We start from the raw sequence: 17194 nt of genomic DNA on the forward strand, positions 1-17194 counted from the left end.
ATGAATAGTTAATAAATGGAGATTAAAGCTCAACTCAAGCCACTAGCAAAAAAGATATTGCTTATCAATATCTTTAACCTGAGGAAGTAGCTGACGAAGGAATGTAATTGGGACTAATGGATAATAAAACAGGTTGCTTGCTCTCTTACCAACAATAAATTGGAAAATAGTACTTGCTTAATGTTGGACAGCAGTTGGACAATAGTGGAAAGCTGGTGTATTCAACTTAAACATGGAAGTTAACTACCCAACAGATGACCTGCATTTGCATTGCTGTCCAACATAAGTCTCTGACCCCTTGTCGACAGATGATATTGACAAGACATAGCATGCAGTCACGAAAAAGGAGACAGCTAAAGATAGAACCTTGGCATTCTTAGGGTGACTGTGAAAGGACAGGAAGCATAGTTAAGTTGTATTTACATAGAATCTTAATCACCTTTCACCTGAGGGGAAATAAATCACTGAAGTTTCACAGGTGAGAAATAGTATATAGGAAACTTAAACTTAATTGAAATAATTGAGGCGGCACGGTGGCTCAGTGGTTAGCACTGCTGCCTCACAGCACCAGGCTGCTGAGTTCGATTCTCGTCTGTCTGTGTGGAGTTTGCACATTCTCCCTGTGTCTGTGTGGGTTTCCTCCGGGTGCTCCGGTTTTCTCCCACAGTCCAAAGATGTGCAGGTTAGGTGAATTGGCCATGCTAAATTGCCCACAGTGTTAGGTGCGTTAGTCAGGGGTAAATATAGGGTAGGGGAATGGGTTTGGGTGGGTTTCTCTTCGGAGGGGCAGTGTGGACTTGTTGGGCTAAAGGGCCTACTTCCACACTGTAGAGAATCTAATCTAAATCTAATCTAATAGGCAAGTAATTTGCCCCTCTTCATTTGATTGTGCATTTGAAACAGCTTTTCTTGATTGTATATTGCATGGAAATTTAATTGTTTTCTTGTTTTAATTATTTAGTGCCTCTCTAAAGGGCACTTTTGTGTCAAAATGATGGTGTTCTCAATATTTGTAGCTAGAAATATTGAAGTAAAGCAAAATATTTAGGATGTTTATAGGCATTACTATAAATTAAAGACTGGAGTTGTACTTACAGTCATAAAGATGTACAGCATGGAAACAGACCCTTCAGTCTAATTTGTCCATGCTAACAAGATATCATAAATTAATACCATTTGCCAGCACTTGGCTCATACTTTTCTTAATCCCTGCCTATTCACATACCTATTCAGATGCCTTTTAACTGTTGTAATTATACCAGCCTCCCTCCATCACTTCCTCTGGCAGCTCATTCCATAAACTCACAACCCTCTGCATGAAAAGGTTGTCTCTTAGGTCCCTTTTATATCTTTCCCCTCTCACCCTAAACCCATGCCCTCTAGTTTTGGACTCCCTGGGGAAAAGACCTTGGCTATTCACCCTATACCTGCCCCTCATGATTTTATAAACTTCTATAAAGTCATCCCTCAGCCTCTGACACTTGACAGAAAATAGCCCCAGCCTATTCAGCCTCTCTCTATAGCTCAAAGCCTCTCTCTATAGCTCAAACCCTCCAACCCAGGCAACATCTTTGTAAATCTTTTTTGAGCCCTTTCAATTTTAATGACCTTTTTCCTATAGCTGGGAAACCAGAATTAAACGCAGTATTCTAAAAGTAGCCTAACCAATGTCCTGTACAGTCACAACATAACTTCCCAACTCCGATACTTAATGCACTGACCAGTAAAGCCAAGCGTACCAAGCACCTTCTTCACTACCCAGTCTACCTGTGACTCTACTTTCAAGGAACTATGAGCTTGCACTCCAAGGTCTCTTTGTTTGGCAACGCTCCCTAGGACCTTACCATTAAGTGTATCAGACCTGCCATGATTTGTCCTACCAAAATGTAACACCTCACATTTATCTGGTTTAAACTCCCATCTGCCACTCTGGCCCATTGTACTCTGAGGTAACCTTTTTTTTGCTGTTAACCACACCACAAATTTTGGTGTCATTTGCAAATTTACTAACCATAGCCATACTTGTAGTCTTTCACCATGTGATATGGCAACCACCTTTTTAACAAAAAATCAAACATGTAACTGTTAATTTTTTTACATCCAAGTAAGTAATGTTTATAACCTTGATGCCAAGATAAAATTATCACACTCCCAAGGGTGCAAGTTTTTTTTTTGTCTGAGGCCTGAGATGAATGTCTCAAAACAATTCCCACTACTTATATAATACTTCTGGCCTCATAAAAATAAATCCCAAGTTACTTCTCAGCAATGTTACCAAACAAAATCTGTCAAAAAACAAGACATTCGTGCAAGGCAAGATAATGGTGTGGTGGTAATGTCACTGGACTAGTAATTCAGAGGTTCTGGCTAATGTTCTGGGGACATGGGTTCAACTGATAAATCTGGAATCTAAAGTTAGTTTCAGTAATGACCACAAAACTGTTGTGAAAAAGAAAATCTAGTGTCCTAACACACTTTAGGGGAGAAAAGTTTCCATCCTCACCTTGTTTGTTCTACACATGACCCCAGACCACAGATATATAGTTGACTATTAATTGCCCTCTGAAATGACCGAAGCAGTCAGAACAACGGCAGTTAAGGATGGGCAACAAATGCTGACCTTGTCAGCAATGCCGTCATTCCATGAAATAATTGAAAACCATCCTTTCAGTGCCATTTTGTCAGAATCCTGAAACTCCCTTCCAAGAGTAACTACACCACCAGTTCTCCAATGGTTAAAGAAAACAATACACCACCATATTATCAAAGGCAATGAGGGACAAACAATAAGATTCCATCCTTGCCAGCTGTGTTCACATACTATGAGAGAATGATGAAGGAATTGAGGGCATTCTGGCTAGATTTGCAGATGATACAAAGATAGTGGAGGGGCAGGTACTATAGAAGAAGTGAGGAGGCTGCGGAAAGATTTAAATAAGTTAGGAGAGTGGGAAAAGATGTGGCAGATGAAATACAATGTGTGAAAGTGTGAGGTCATGCACTTTGGTAGGAAGAATAGAGGCATAGACTATTTTGTAAATGGGGAGAAAATATGGAAACCTGAAGTGCAAAGGGACTTGAGAGGCCTAGTCAAGGTTTCTCTTAAGGTAAACTTGCAGGTTGAGTCAGTAGTTAGGAAGGCAAATACAATGTTGTCATTCATCTTGAGAGGACTAGAATATAAAAGGAGGGATGTACTTCTGAGGCTTTATAACACTTTGTTCAGATCACATTTAAAGTATTGTGAGCAATTTTGGACCCCATATTTCAGGGAGGATGTACTGACCCTGGAGTGGGTCCAGAGGAGATTCACAAGAATGATCCCGAGAATGAAAGGCTTAATGTATGAGGAATGTTTGAGGACTCTGGGATTATACTTGATGGAGTTTGGAAGGATGAGAGGGGATCTGATTGAAACTTTCAGAATAGTGAACAACCTGGACAGAATGGAGGTTGGAAAGATGCTTCCATTGGCAGGAGAGACGAGGACTTGAAGATGTAGCCTTCGAGCAAAGGGAAGATCTTTAGAATGGAGATAAAGAGATACTTCTTTAGCCAGAGAGTGGTGAATCTGTAGAATTCATTGCCACAGAAGGCTGTGGAGGCCAGGTTATTGAGTATATTTAAAACAGAGATAGGTAATTTCTTGATTGCCAACAGGATCAAACATTATGGGTAGAAAGTGGGAAAACGGGGTTGAAAAGCCTATCAACAATGATTGAATGGTGGAGCAGACTCGATGTGCTGAATGGCCTAATTTCTGCTCCTATGTTTTAAGATCTAATACAAAAAAGACAGACAACTTGGCCACATTTTAAAGAAAATCGTCAAAGAGCAAAGACAGTAGATAAATTTAGGAATCATTTAAGAAGGTATAACTTCCATTGGTTGCACTATTAAAATCAAAGTTCATAAAGAGTCCAGAACAGGAACAGCACAGATAACTTGGAGGTATGCCAGGCTAGAGGAGATTACAGACATGAAGAGGTGGAGGAATGGGGTACAAGTCATAGAGGTAGTGGAAAGATTTGGAAACAATTATCAGAATTTTGAAATTGAGGATTGCTTAACTCAAAACTAATACAAGTTAATAAACATACTGTAATGGACCAGAATTGGCTTAGTGGCAACACAAAAAGAGGATGATGGTCTAAGGGTGGTTTTATATCTGGAAGTCTGTGTCTAGTAGTGTACCACACTACTTTGCTGGCTCCCTTACTGTTTGTGGTGTATATTAACGATGTACACATGAATGTAGGAGGTATGATCAGAAAGCTTGCTATGAAAATTGATAGTGTGGTAAATAGTGAGGTGGAAAGCTATAGATTACAGGATGATATAGATGTTCTGGTCAGATGGGCAGAGCAATAACAAATGAAATTTAATTCTCAAAGTATGAAGCGAGGCGTTTTGGGAGGACTAACAGAGCAAGGGACAACATGATGAATTGTAGGATTCTAGATAGTTGTTATGAAGCTGAAGGCATGTACTGTACCTTTAGGAGAGAGTGAATGCGAGTGAATGCTGATCTGAACTGCGAGCTTACAGGCACCTGTATATATGACTAGATGATAGTCCCAGACTGTACTGGAAAATTGAAAATATGCAACATTTGGCTGTGAAAGGGATACCTGAGTTGGTTGCTGTTTTGACAACAATTTCAATTTAACCAATCAGATTAAATTATGAGGAGAAAGTGAGGACTGCAGATGCTGGAGATCAGAGCTTAAAAATGTGTTGCTGGAAAAGTGCAGCAGGTCAGGCAGCATCAAAGGAGAAGGAGATTCGACGTTTCAGGCATAAGCCCTTCTTCAAGAGAGGAACATGGAGAGGAACCCTTCTGTTAATTAAACCAAGCACTCAGAAAATCTCAACTCACCTCGTAATCTGTTAAAATATGAGTGGCAGAGAACTCCAAAATTTCACTTTTAAAGAAAATAACATTAATTTTTTTTACTCTAGAGCTGAACATTAAACACCTATCCACAAATCTAAGCCCCCTTTCCCTTAACTGTTTGTTACTTGCCTCCAACTCTATAACAATATGCTGTTCCAATAAGACACTTATTAAAATTACAAAACCACACAGCTACTGTCAACTTCTGTGACTTCATTCTTCCGGCTGCTGAATTCCCTGGGTCATCTTTCTTTTTACTGCGAGTATGTTTCATATGAAATGGTACCTTTGATAGAGACTGTTTTCTAATTTCTTGGAGAACAAGATGTTAGATCTCCAGGCATTTCTGTCTCGATGCGGGCATAAGCCCTTCTTGAAGAAGGGCTTATGCCCGAAACGCCGATTCTCCTTCTCCTTTGATGCTGCCTGACCTACTGCGCTTTTCCAGCAACACATTTTTAAGATTAAATTATGACCCAGGATACTAAAACCCAATTGAGTTTGAATATATTGTTTTGCCAACATCAAACCAATGAGATGATCCGATGTTGAGAGGGGTATAAAATGCAGACCTTTTGAAAATTGGTCAGAGAGAGCAACTGCCATCGAGACAGAAATGCCTGGAGATCTAACATCTTGTTCTCCAAGAAATTAGAAAACAGTCTCTATCAAAGGTACCATTTCATATGAAACATACTCGCAGTAAAAAGAAAGATGACCCAGGGAATTCAGCAGCCGGAAGAATGAAGTCACAGACGTTGACAGTAGCTGTGTGGTTTTGTAATTTTAATAAGTGTCTTATTGGAACAGCATATTGTTATAGAGTTGGAGGCAAGTAACAAACAGTTAAGGGAAAGGGGGCTTAGATTTGTGGATAGGTGTTTAATGTTCAGCTCTAGAGTAAAAAAAAGTAATGTTATTTTCTTTAAAAGTGAAATTTTGGAGTTCTCTGCCACTCATATTTTAACAGATTACGAGGTGAGTTGAGATTTTCTGAGTGCTTGGTTTAATTAACAGAAGGGTTCCTCTCCATGTCATAACAGTTTGGGGGCTTGGGTCTGAGATCTGGGTAAATTTGGACAGGTTTAGATAGATCCAGTCTGAGATTTGGACAGGTTTAGATAGACCCAGTCTGAGATTTGGACATAATTGAACAGATTTGGGGTACAAAATATCCTAGAAGATTTAAACACTTGTCGATTAGTGTCTTAGATCCTTAAATAAAACGTAGGTGAGAAAATTTGTTTAATTTTGGTTACTTGTGGTTGGTCAAATTAAAAATGAGGAAAATGGCTCTTAAGATTACTGAAGAGGTTCTGGGGTTTGAAGATGCTTCCTAAATTTACCAAGAAAGTTTAGAAAGACAGAGGAAGGACAAACTTTTCAGAGAAACAGACAGGTGCAGTAGAGTTTGAAAAACCTGAATTGCAATTGAGGCAAATGGAGTTAGAAGATAAAGAAAGGGAAAGAAGATCCATGTTAGAGGAAAAAGGGACGGAGAGGAGGCTCACTGGTGATGTTACCTAGTATGGTGATGAAGCATCTGAAACTGAACCTTCCAGCTCAGTGAGCAAACCTACATCCAGAACCTCAACCTGAGCTACAAATCTTCTCAAAACTCTAATTTTACTGCTAGGCTGTATAAGGAAGTCATGGGTAGCTTAGGCATACAGTACTTTAAATCAAGTGTGTATCGTCCTGAATCCCAGGGAGCTTTGGAAAGGTGACATCAGACTCTGAAGGCCATGTTAAGAGTGTACTGTCAGGATAACCCAAATTATTGGGATAAAGGTGTCCCATTCATATTGTTTGCTATTAGAGATGCCCCAAATTATTCTACTTAGTTTACTCCTTTTGAGTTAATATTTGGACATGATGTAAGAGGGCTTTTGAAATTAATTGAAGAAAAATTGATAGGTCCAGAGTCAAAGATCTCACACTTGCACAATGTATCTGAGGCAAGGGATAGATTAAATCAGGTAAGTGAGTTAGCTAAACAGCACCTGAAGGGGGCACAACATAGAATGAAGCAGGTGGCAGATAAAAACTCTAAAATTCAGACATTTTCCCATGGGGATGATGTATTAGTATTGTTAGCAGGAGTACCCAGGTTTGAAAAAAAAGTTGAGTCAGGTAAACTATCTGTTAAAGATGCCGGATAGAAAACAAATTGTATCGGTCATGTCATGTGAATATTGTTGAAACCTTACTGTAATAGATTCAAGAAACTGGAGAAAGAGGTGTTAGTTACTGCCCCACAGAGTGAGAAATCAAATCCAGATGTCATGGAATTTGATGTGCCTCAAAATACATTAAATAATGAGGAAGTCTTTGAGGAGTGAGGTAGGTTAGTGAGTTTTCTGTCTCAGGAGCAAAGAACCAAGTTGAAAGGTTTGTTGCAGCAGAATGAGGACATATGCAGGAATAAGATAGGGAGGACTAATACTATTCTGCATGAGGTGGAAGTAGAGAATGCTGTTCCGATAAAACAACACTCCTACTGGCTTTATCCTCTCAAAGCCGCACAGGTCCACAAGGAAGTAGATGCGATGCTCAATGAAGATATCATCAAATCGAGTCAGAGTTAGTGGAGTTCACCAATTGTGTTAGTTCCCAAACCCGATGGGACTCAATGATTTTGTATGGACTATCGGAAGGTCAATGCCGTAACAAAATTGAATTCCTATCCTATACCAAGATTGAAGGACTGTATACACAAAGTTAGACAAGCCACTTACATCACAAAGTTGGATTCACTGTTTGGTTATTGGTAGGTACCTTTATCAGAGAAAGTGAAAGTTTCTGCCTTTGTAACCCCAAATGGGCTATATCAATTCAAAGGGATGCCCTTTGGAATAAAGAATGCATCAGCCACATTCCAAAGAATCATAAATAAAGTTGTGGCCAGATTAACAAATTGTGCAGATTATCTGGATGATGTTGTGATCTTTAGTGAGTCATGGAAAGATCACATGGTATAGTTGGTGGAGCTCTTTGAACAATTATGAGAAGCAAAACTGGTAATGAACTTAAAGAAAACAGAATTCGAGAATGCAGAGGTGATATTCTTAAGACAATATCAGTCGAGGAAGGTTGACTCCATGGAATGCGAAGACGATTGCCATTGAGGAATTTCCATGACCTTCCTTGAAGAAAGAGGTGCTTCGATGTTTGGGTCCAAGCTAATTCTACCAGAAATTTGTTGGAAACTTCAGCAATGTGGTGGCACTGCTAATAGATTTACTAAAGAAGAACACAAATTATGAGTGAACAGAGCTATGCCAGTCAGCATTTGAGAATTTAAAAGCAGTATTTGCCACCGCACCAGTTTTAGCTAAACCAAATTTTTTGAAACCCTTCAAAGTTGCAATCGATGCTAGTGATATAGAAACTGGAGCTGTAATGCTACAGGAAGATGATGATGGAACTGAACAGTCAATTAGCTAGTTTTCAAAGAAACTCAACATCCACCAAAGAAAATACTCCACCATCAAAAAAGAACCATTGAGTTTGGTTCTGGTCTTACAACATTTTAATGTTTATGTGATGAACAATATGTGACGGTTGTGTACACTGACCACAATCCTTTTACATTCTTGGAAAGATTTAAAGACAAAAATATGACACTATTTTGTTGAAGTCTTATGTTATAGACTTTTAACTTACAAATTATACATTTTGCACATTGTAAAAGTATGATAGCAGATGCATTATCATGGACTTAAGGAAAAGGTGTAGCTAAGATTTGACAGATTTCATATTAATTTCTGCTTACATATATAACATTGGTATAACTTAGATTAATGGCTTATCTATTTCATTGTAATGGGATTCAGAATTAGAAAAAGAAATGAAGCCATCTTTTCATTATGATGGCTCATTTTGTCTTAAGGGGGGAGGTGTTACGAAGTTGAAGGCATACGCTGTCTGTCTAAGAGTGAATGCTGTTCTGAACTGAGAGCTTGCAAGCACCTGTGATATGAATAAACGGCAGTCTCAGAGTGTACTAGAAAATTGAAAATATGTAAAATTTGGCTGTGAAAAGGATACCTGAGTTGGTTGTTGTTTTGACAATAATTCGAATTTAACTAATCAGTTTAAATTATGTCCCAGGATGCTAAAGCCCAATTGAGTTTGAATATATTGTTTTGCCAATGAGATGATCTGATATTGAGGGGGATATAATATGAGGACTTTATGAAAATTGGACAGCGAGACCAACTGCCATCGAGACAGAAACACCTGGAGACCTAACATCTTGCTATCCAAGAAATTAGAAAACACTCTAACACTCCATATGAAACATACTCACAGTAAAAAGAAGATGACCCAGGGAATTCAGCAGCCAGAAGTGTGAAGTCACATAAGGTGACAGAGGCTGTGTGGTTTTTGAAATTAAGTTGATGTAATTTTAATAAATGTCTTATTGGAACAGCATATTGTTATAACGTTGGAGGCAGGTAATAAGCAGTAAGAGAAAGGGGGGGGGGGGGGTTAGAATTGGGAATAATTGTTTAATGTTCACTTTTATAGTAAAAGTGAAATTTGGGAGTTCTCTGGCTCTCATATTTTAACAGTTTATGAGGCAAGATGTGTTTTTCTGGGTGTTTGGTTTAATTAACATGAGTTCACCTCTGTGTCTTAACAGTAGTTTAGAGGATCAGAAGGACCTTGGTGTGCATGTCCACAGTTCCTTAATGGCAGCAAGACAGGTAGACAAGGTGGTTAAGAAAATACAGTGGATATTTGTCTTTATTAGTCAAGGCATTGAATACAAGAGGAAGGAGATTATAATGGAGTTCCATATAATGTTAGTTAGACCATAACTGGAATACTGTGAACAGTTCTTCTCACCACAATATTAGGAAGGATATGATTGCACTAGAGAGGGTGCAGAGGAGGATCACCAGGATGTTGCCTGGTCTATGAAGAGAGACTAGATATGCTGGACTTGATTTAGCTATGAAGAGGGACAATTGGGCTGGAGTTTATTCAGTTCTGAAGAGAGACTAGATAGGATGGGGTATTTAAACTTGGAGCAGAGAGGGTTGAGGGGAGATATAATTGACCCTCAAAATTATGAGGGGCTTAGATAGGGAGAATTTGTTTTTCTTAATAGAGGGGTCAATGAACTGACACACAGTTTTAAGGAAAGGAGGTGGAAATTTAGAAGGGATTTAATAGAATTGTTTTTACCCAGTGGTTGGGAGGGGAAGGGTCTTGTACAGCACACAAATAGACCCTGTGATCCAACTCATCCACCTTGACCAGATATCCTAAATTAATCTAGTCCGATTTGCCAGCGCTTGGCCTGTATCCCTCTAAACTCCTCCTGTTCATATACCCACCCAGATGCCTTTTAAATTTGTAATTGTACTAACCGCCACCACTTTCTCTGGCAGCTCATTCCATACACGTACCACCCTCTGTGTGACAAAGTTGCCCCTTAGGTCAGTTTTATATCTTCACCCCCTCACCCTAAACCTATGCCCTCTAGTTCTGGACTCCCCCCCACCCCAGTGAAAAGACCTTGTCTATTCATCCTATCCATGGCCCCTCATGATTTCATAAACTTCTATGAGGTCACCCCTCAGCCTCCGGCGCTCCAGGGAAAACAGCCCCACCCTATTCAGCCTCTCCCTCCAACCCTGGGAACATTCTCGTAACTCTTTTCTGAACCCCATCAAGTTTCACAACATCCTTTCTATGATGGATATCTGTAATTACTGCCTAAGTGGATACTAGGGGCAGGAAACATTAAGAAATTTAGGAAGTATTTAGATGAGCACTTTAAACCTCATAACATACAAGGCTGCAGGCCAAGTGCAGGAAAATAGAATTAGAATAGATAGATGCTTGATGACCAACATGGACTCGGTGGGCTGAAGGGCCTTTGTTCTTGGTGTACAAGCTTATAACTCTGTGCCTGTATGGAACCTTGATGTGGATTTTATGGGGTGCTCGCTCTGATTTCTACCCCTTGGCTAAAAGGCTGGATGGGGAGAACCCATCCATGTTCCTGATGATGATTTCACAGCATTTTAATGCTTGGAGCAATGTTAGTTGCTTGAACATGAGACTTCCAGCCCTACTGTACAGTTAGCTGTAGTAGCAGAGCCAGTGGGAGTAGTGGTTACTGCTTGGACTGCAGATAATCCCACCATGCTGCAGAGCCCTGATATGTTTGAGGTTGAGGGTCTTGGCAAAAGGGGATAGAGCCAGAGTTCAAGAGGCCAGGGGAAGCGTGGGGTAAGGGGAGGTGAATTTGCTGGTGAATGTTTCCAATGGGCATGAGTTAACCTGCAAGATACGAGTCACTGTGCAACCACTCCCTCGCAGCTCTTTCCCCCCCCACAACTCAGGGCCAACTTGCCTGACTCCAGCACATGGAGCTAAACTGCCAGACCATGCTGACCATTATTCAGTCACTTAAGGGGTTCAGTAGTCCAATATCCAAAGCCTTCCCAGATCCTGTAAAATTTCAGAGAGATCAGGAGTTGGCATGTCGGCAGTGGAAAGGCTACCTGCTGGATTTTGTGCTTTTGAATTACCTTTTGTGAGAGTTACGATACAGACAGCAGAGTTTTAAGTACAGTCACATTCATGGTGTGTAGAATGAGGAGGTGAAAACAAGAGTTAAAGGTATTCTTACTGACACTAGTGCCAAAAATGGAGAAGCATTCCATTCTCAAGCACTGACATACGTACCCGAAAAAATTGCAAACCTATTAGCCATTTACCCGGATACAATTGGTATTGTTCAGAATGGGCTCATCAATCCATTGAGTTTTTCAACTGCAGGTATATATTGCCTCATAATTTTGCTGGGAAGGAACCCTCACAGGATTGACACTAAGCAAACCTGCAAATTTTTAACACGAAAGTACAGGAGTTAACCAAGAATTTCGTCTTTTGGTTATGTTCACCACATTTTCAAAGGAAACAAATGTCACTTTATGGTAAGTAACATTTATGACTCCTTCCAGTCTTTTCCTCTGTTCAGCAGAAAAAAACCCAAAGCAAATTCATAGGTTGGAGGATGATTCAAAACATTAATGTGCCACTGGCATAAAAATTGATAAATCTAAAAGTTTCAGCATCCTTTCAGGTGTGGCAATGCCATAAAACCATAAATATAAATTTCAAGTTTTCTTACACACTTTTACAGCAGCATAAAATATATTACATATTCAGCTGAATCGATAGGTTATGAAAGGAGAAAATAATGCAGACAAATGCAGCAACCTGTAGTCTTCTACACAAAGTAAGGAAAGATCACATGATTCCAGCTTAATACTTGTTAAAGAAACCTCTGATTTTCCTTGTTTTTGCAATTCATGCCTTATCAATGATGCATTGAATATAGTTTAATAAAAAAGCTGTTTTTAAATATATTCTTATATTATTATTTTTCACGTAACTCAACTTATGGAATATAGCCTTCAATGATAACTGGAAATTTGTCTTAGTCTTGCATTCGACCCTTTATTTCAGTAAATTGCACTGAAAGTTTATTTCTTGATTTCCAGCATTTCCTGTAACTTTTGAATGACAGAAGTGTCAAACACAAAAGATATGAACTAAATATCTAGAGAAGAGGGTAGTTGCTGTCTTAAGGCTTTTCTTGACACAATGTGTTGCCCCCAGATCATGCCATTCATTGCTATAACCTCCAGCTTGAATCCAAATAAGTTTTGAAAATGGTTCTAAGCAAGTTGAGAGTGACAGTCTCTGTCCATGACAGTGATACATGAACCGTACTCCTTCCCCTTCCACAATATATCATGCCAGCTCCTTCGGTGATTCATCAATTTTCAGCTCAATGTGGCCATGCTCATTTGACTTGGATTTTGCCTTGCTAACCATACTGGGATAAACTGAGGACTGCAGATGTTGGAGATCAGAGTCAAAACATGTGGTGCTGGAAAAACACAGCAGGTCAGACAGCATCCAAGGAGTAGGAGAGTCGACGTTTTAAGCGTAAACTCTTCATCAGGATGTGACCGGCTGTGCTTTTCCAGCACCACACTTTTTGACTCTAGCTCATCATAATTGAGCATCTTAGTAATGGCTTCTCTTGCTATCACTTGTATTGCCACAGTGAATTATTGAAGAATCCATTCATTTCCCCTCCTCTTTTACACACAAACATAGTAAATAGGGGCAGGAATAGGCCATTCAGCACTTTGTGTCTCCTCTCCTATCCAATTGATCATGACTGATCATCCAACTCAGTATCTTGTTCAAGCTTCCTCCTCATATCCTTTGAAGCCTTTAGTCCTAAGAACTATACCTACAACTTCTTGAACATTTTCAATTTTTTGATTTCAGTAGTTTACTGTGGCAGAGAATTCCACAGACTCACCACTGTCTGTGTGAAGAAATTCCTCATCACAGTTCTAAATGGCCTACCCTTTATCCCTAAATTATGACCTCCCTGATTATTGAGAACAGCCTTCCTATATCTATCCTGTCTAGTCCTTTTAGAATTTTACAGGTTTCAATGATATTCCGCCTCATTCTTCTAAACTCTGCTGAATATAATCCTAATCAATCCAGTTTCTCTGCACACATCAGTTCTGACTTTCCAGGAATCAGTGTGGTAAAGATTATTTGCATTGTTTCAATAACCAGAATATCCTTTCTCAGATAAGGAGACCAAAACAACTGCTTAAAATACTTTGGGTCTGGTCTTATCAATGCCCTATAAAGTTACAGAAAGACATCACTGCTCCTGGTACGTCACATAGATGCTGTTACTTGGCTAAAATGTCTGTATTCATCTGTCCGCTTCCATATACACTCCATTCACTCCACACTCAACCCTGAAACTGGATCTGTGCTATCAGAATGCTTATCTGACAATCAATCTTGAGTGTGCTGTGATTTTTGCCAAGTAAACAATTGAAGACACCATCTTTGGCCTGTCCACAGTTCCATACCCTCAATAAAAAATGCACCTGCTTTTTCTGGTCACTGTGTCAGCCTGAACCACCATTCACAAACACTATCGCCCTATTAAATTCTGAATTGAATCTGCCAATCCATACCATTGTTGCATAAGGGCTGCTTGCATCCATGTTTTTAATACTGTCCATCAGAATAGGCTTTTGGTCTATGAGTCACAAACCATTTTAAATCTACACTAGTCTCATTTTCCAGCACTTGGCCCATAATCTTGAATGTTTTGATGTCTCACGTGCTCATCCAAGTACATTTAAAAAGTTCTAAGGTTTCCCACCTCAACCACCCTCACAGGCAGTGCATTCCAGATCCCCACTGCCCTCTGAGTGAAAATGTTTGCTCAAACCACCTCTAAACTTCCTTCCTTTTACCTTAAAAGTATGTCCCCTTGTTCATAACCCTTCAACTAAGAGGAAAAACTGCCTTCCGCTATGTTCATGTCCCTCATAATTTTATACACCTCAATCAGGTCATGGAGTCATTGAGACATACAGCTTGGAAACAGACCCGTTGGTGCAACTCGTCCATGCTGACCAGATATCCTAACCTAATCTAGTCACATTTGCCAGCACTTGGCCCATATTCTCTAAACCCTTCCTATTCTTATACCCATTAAATGCTGTAATTGTACCAGCCCTCACCACTTCCGATGGCAGCTTGTTCCATACATACACCATCCTCTGTGTGAAAAGGTTGCCCCTTTGGTTTGTTTTATATCTTGCCCCTCTCACCTTGAACCTATGCCCTCTAGTTTTGGACTCCCCCCACCCCATTGGAAAAGACCTTGTCTGTTTATCCTATCCATGTCCCTCATGATTTTATAAATCACTATAAGGTCACGCCTCAGCCTCCTACACTCAACCTAGCAACATCCCCTTCTTTCTTCTATCCACCTATTCAATCTGATCCATCCTCTCTTCATAGTCAAACTGCTCTACCCCAGGAAACATCCTTGTGAATTTCCTTTCCATCCTCTTCAATGCAATGGCATCTTTATGATAATATGGTGACCAGAACTGCGAACAGTACTCCAGTTACTAATCAAAATAACCTCTCTGCACTTTTAATGTATGCCATGACTGATAAAGGCAAGTGTTCCATATGACTTCTCAGTTACCCTATTTACCTGTCCTGCCACCTTCAGGGATCTGTGAACAAGTACCACAAGATCCCTCTGTTCTTCTGAGGTTCTTAGTGTTTTGACATTCATTGTGTACTGCCTTGTCTAATTGCTGCTTCCAAAGTGCATCATTTGTTAAAGGCTTTGCTGAAGTCAATATAAACTATATCAACTGCACCACCCTCATCTACACACCTAGTTACCTCCTCAAAGCATTCAATCAAGTTTGGTTAGGCTTGACCTACTTCTGACAAAGCCAAGCTGACTCCCTCTGATCAAACATTGTCTCAACAAATGGAGATCAATTCCCTCCTTCAAAATTTTCTCTAATTGTTTCCTTATCACTGGTGTGAAACTCCCTGGTCTATAATTCCCCATTTTATCTCTACCCTTCTAGAGAAGTGGAATCATATTAACTGTCCTTCAGTGCTGTCCTATGACTACAGAGATATTAAAAATTTGGGTCAAAATTTGTAAATGTCTCCCTGATTTACCACAGGAGCCTGGGATACAACTCATCTGGGTGAAAGTGAGGACTACCAATGCTGGAGATCAGAGTCAAGATTGGAGTGGTGCTGGAAAAAAACTACAGGTCAGGCAGCTTCCGAGGAATAGGAAAATCAACATTTCGGGCAGCACCCCTTCATCAGGAATGTTCTACAATTCATCTGGACCTGGGGATCTGTTCACTTTTAAGCCTTCCAAAACATTTAATACCTTCACTTGCCCTATATCAAGCTACTCAATAACCTCAGAGTCCTTATTCCCGAATTCTACACCTGTATCCTCCTTCTCCAAAGTAAAGACTGATGTGAAGTACTCATTTAATACCAGGCCAATGTCCACCAGCTCCAAACCCAATTTGCCCTCTTGGTCCCTACTATTTCCTCTTCCCCTTAATGCACTTGTAAATAGCTTGGGATTCTCCTCAGTCTTACCCACAATGGTTTTTCATGCACTTTCTTTGTTCTCCTAATTGCTTTCTTAAGATCTCTCTTGTACTTTCTATACTCCACCAGGGTTTCCATTGATTTGCTACCAATAAACCTTTTAAAAGCCTCTCTTTTCCTTCATATTCAGTGTGAATATTCCTGGACATCCAAGCTTCCCTGGCCCTGTTGCTCCTACATTTCATCCTAAATGGAACATGTTGGGCCTGTACTCTTGTTAATTCCATTTTAATGCAACTTCTTGTGCTGTAGATTTATCCACAATAAAATATGCCTTCCCCTATTCTTAAACACTTTCTTGCAGACCATCTTTTTCATTTCTATCTCATCACATCTGCCACAAAAGCCTCATTCATAAACTTCAGGCCATCAAATTCTTTGTTGTCAATCTTTCAAAACGTTTATCCATCATTCCACTTTCACTAACAAATACCTCAGCTTCATAAATTTAAAATGTTCATCCAGGTGTTCAAATCTTTCCATGGCCATATCTCTTACCACATCTCAGTGTCTTGATCTTGAACTCTATTATTTAGATTCTGGCATTTTTCCTTTAAGACATTACATTTAGAACAGTTCTTTGACTAACATGTTGGTCATTCCTCCCAAACAGATTTTAGCTGAGTATTTGTTTCCCTTATTGAACTGGAAATATTGAATATAATTAGAATATTGGATTGCAAAACGTAGACCAAAATTTCATTGTTACCTAAGTTATTAAGCCACTCCAATACTGTAAGTGCATAAGACCATTAGATATAGGAGCAAAAATAGGCCATTCAGTCCATCAAGTCTGCTCTGCCATTCAATGAGATTGTGACTGATATCATAATCCTCAAATCCTCTTTCTTGCCATAACTCCATAAACCTTGAGTCCCTTACTGAATAAAAGTATGTCCACCTCAGCCTTAAATATACATAGTGACTCAACCTCAAGAATCTTCTAAAGAATTCCACACATTCACTACCTTCTGAGAAAAGAAATCCCTCCTAATCTCTGATTTAAACATGCAAACCTTGATTCTGAGATTATGATTTCTGGTCCTAGACTCAAGGAAAACAACATCTGTCCTATCAAATTCTCTAAGAATCTTGTATGTTTTGAAAAAGTCTTATCTCATTCTTCTATATTCCAACAGATACAGGCCCAATCTATTCACCCTCTCCTCATAAGAAAGTCCCTCCACACCTGGTATCTACTCTGGACTGCCTTCAATGCCAGTATATCTTTCCTTAGGTTAGAGATGCAAAATTGTTCACAGT

At 39.6% G+C, this 17194-nt stretch overlaps 1 protein-coding gene and 1 long non-coding RNA gene across 4 annotated transcripts in view; one reads left to right on the forward strand and one right to left on the reverse strand.

Moving 5' to 3' along the window:
- Window positions 1-17194, forward strand: part of LOC122549948 — a 46514-nt gene that overhangs the window by 28458 nt on the left and 862 nt on the right. The window lies entirely within an intron of this gene.
- LOC122549946 (zona pellucida-binding protein 1-like) overlaps window positions 1-17194 on the reverse strand; it is a 72226-nt gene that overhangs the window by 17708 nt on the left and 37324 nt on the right. The gene's annotated exons all lie outside the window — the stretch shown is intronic.

The sequence above is a fragment of the Chiloscyllium plagiosum genome, chromosome 5 (genome assembly GCF_004010195.1).
Source record: "Chiloscyllium plagiosum isolate BGI_BamShark_2017 chromosome 5, ASM401019v2, whole genome shotgun sequence".
In the NCBI taxonomy this organism is placed as follows: domain Eukaryota; kingdom Metazoa; phylum Chordata; class Chondrichthyes; order Orectolobiformes; family Hemiscylliidae; genus Chiloscyllium; species Chiloscyllium plagiosum.